At 40.4% G+C, this 2,868-nt stretch overlaps 1 long non-coding RNA gene across 1 annotated transcript; it reads left to right on the forward strand.

Moving 5' to 3' along the window:
* Positions 1 to 238: 238 nt before the first annotated feature.
* LOC121115442 (uncharacterized) lies at positions 239 to 2,414 on the forward strand. The gene is made up of 3 exons (XR_005863504.2): positions 239 to 538; positions 592 to 1,114; positions 1,276 to 2,414. It is a non-coding gene; the product is annotated as an uncharacterized lncRNA (long non-coding RNA).
* Positions 2,415 to 2,868: the final 454 nt, after the last annotated feature.

Here is a 2,868-nt window from a genome sequence, read left to right on the forward strand (position 1 = left end):
GGCACCATAAAACCATAAACGCTTGCACACCGGCAAGGCCATTACGTAGAAAGCACGCCCCCAGGCAATACTTTCGACCATCTACTTCATCTCTACAGCTGTGCTGTGCACCAAGAACGCGCTCTGGAGAAAGGAAAAGACCCCTCCCCGTAGAGTGTTTACCCTCTATCAAAGGAGCATAAGCACTCTGCTTGTCCCAGGGAGAAACAACAATCTCCATTTCAGTATACTCCTTCAAGTCTGGAGGATCACGATCCCTCAGCTCATCCAGGGAAGAGAACAGAACATTCTCCCGGGGAGTACCATCCTCCATAGGACAATCTTGGCCCATTGGCCCATCCAAGGACGAAACCATCATCTTCTCCGCCTGTGCACGTTCACCAACCACTGGGATGAACGGAAGAGTAGTGGCATCGGTGAAACAAAACTCATGGGGACTAAACCAACACTAGATGATATGGTACCTGTTGCGGATACACACCTCACGTCTTGTCAACGACCATAGTTCCCTTTCATACTCCACGAGGCCAAATACCAGGTACAACCATAGTTTTTCCGCCTTCTGTAGACGAACAAACATTCTCCCCGTAGGTGAAAACGGGATAGCCAAATCCAACAGGACTGGCTTTGCCACCAATCCCACAGTAGGGAGGTCAAGTGATATTGATCCCCTATTCGTCGCTACTGGTGTGTCCAATAACGAGGTTGCTTATGAATTGTGCAACATTGTCCGACTGTACTCTCTTCGGGAATCCAAAATGCGAAAACCACGCAAAAAGCTGCCTAAGAGTCCATTAGCTCTAAAAAATATTTTCCCTTTATTTTTCCGTAATCCAAGTGCACTCTCTCCTTTTCATTCGCAGGCAAGAAGGGAGTGAATTGTGATGCCGTAGGCAAAGCTAATAAAGGAGACGATTAGATTGGGGGTACAATCATACGCAACAAGAAATATAGTCTAAAATTGGAGAACCAATTCTAGAACTCAGCCTAGATTAGCCTCATGTTATATACGTCCTCGTTTAAGTGCTTGATTTATTAGGTCTATAAGATGAACTTCAATCTAAGTTGATGATGCTTTAACGAGTCGATCTGAAGTACGGGCTAAATTTCGTATGTAAGTACAACTTCAGTGATTTTAATTTGATATTTATCTATATCACGTGCACTGTTAATCAGTGTTTTTTTTCTCATTAATATAAAAAGGTTTAGTGATTATTTTTTAATATTATGTTTCCGCTATCCTTTTTCAATAAATAAACTATTCCAATCATTTAGTCATTTCATCATAATGAGCAATTAACATGGAAAAAGGCGGCACATTTTAGATCCCCTAGATGTTGGAATTGATGTGATGAAGATTACGGACATTTTTAAGTGTTCTATGAGCCTGGTTTTTAATTTGACCAAGATGAAAAAAAATTATGAAGACCTCTCCAGGATGTTAAGAAGTGGAGGGCATAATTTAAAGAGGGATACGAAGTTCTTGTTAAGTTTGGAGAAGAATATCAAGGAGGATCCCACTAAGTCGATAAATTGCCTCGCTGACGACTTCTCGGAAACTCCAAGGACCATCAAAAAGACTAATCCAAAGCACAACTTGGGATTTGATTCATTCACAAAGCCTCACGCAACCTTCTGACACAGCACATGAAAACTAGGAGGCTCAAGAGGTGTAAGAAAATCATCACATGGATCAAGGCAAATGGGTCAATTTTAAACATTTTATCAGACAAGAAGATTTTGACAGTTGATTAAACCCACAACCGCTGAAACAACCGTTGGCTTGCGGAAACAAATGAAAAGGTGCAAGGGGTTTACCACACCAAATATTCGTCCAAACAATAGTCCTAGACTTTGTGGCCTCTGATGGAAAGAAGATATATCTGTTCTTCTTCAAGGCTGGTAGAAAATCGGCCAGGAGGCCTACTATAAGTTGCTTAGGCACATGATCTTGCCATGGTTGAAAACCAACTACCCGGAGGATAACTACAATTTGACTTAGGACGGCATCTCCCTCTCATATGTCTGCCAATTGCAAAAAGTTATGCACATATAAAATGGTTCAATTCTACTCCAAAGAGATATTACTCCTATCTCACTAGATTTGAACCCACTTTACTTTTCTAAAAAGGGCACCTTGGAGACGGAAACTAACAGAACCTCACACCCAAACGGGGACTCACTGAAGTCCTCCATATCGGGTGCATAGGACAACTTGTCAGATGAGTTTGTCATCAACTCCTACATGGCCTTTAGGGAGCGTGTAAATGTTTTGATTGATAATGAAAGTGACCTTATTGAGTAAAAAATATTTTGCAAAAACCTTGTCAACATGTTTTGTTAACATTATTTCTTGCCTATTATTGAAAATATAAAATTTTTGTTGTATTTCTAAATCCATCTCTCGAGTCCACATTTTACTGCCCTATCCTGTATATTAATATATTAGAGATTAAATAAAAACTACACATTTATATTTCCCTACCATTGGTCATATCAGAACCAAAATACTTAGAGCGCAAACTAGTTGGTATCAGTCATGTAATAGTCACGTATGCAGACATGGAGAAAGAAATACATAGAGCTCACAAGATGCGCAAGAGGTTGGCCAATATACACTAGGTGACAAAAGGGCTACGTTCAAAAAAATGACGTCAAATTGGATTTTTAATCTTATTTAATGGACTTGTCTTGGAGTATGAGGACTTGGACTTATATTGGATTCGGTGACATCTTAGCTTAGATTAATTAGGACTTGGACTCATCTCGGACTCGGAGAGCGAGACCTTGGACTCAGAAAGCATGACAACTTGGGGAGATAAAAAATATGTGCTATGAACATCTACGGATCTCTGTGGGATTGGGATG

Source organism: Lepeophtheirus salmonis, chromosome 3 (assembly GCF_016086655.4).
Source record: "Lepeophtheirus salmonis chromosome 3, UVic_Lsal_1.4, whole genome shotgun sequence".
Taxonomy (NCBI): Eukaryota; Metazoa; Arthropoda; class Copepoda; order Siphonostomatoida; family Caligidae; genus Lepeophtheirus; species Lepeophtheirus salmonis.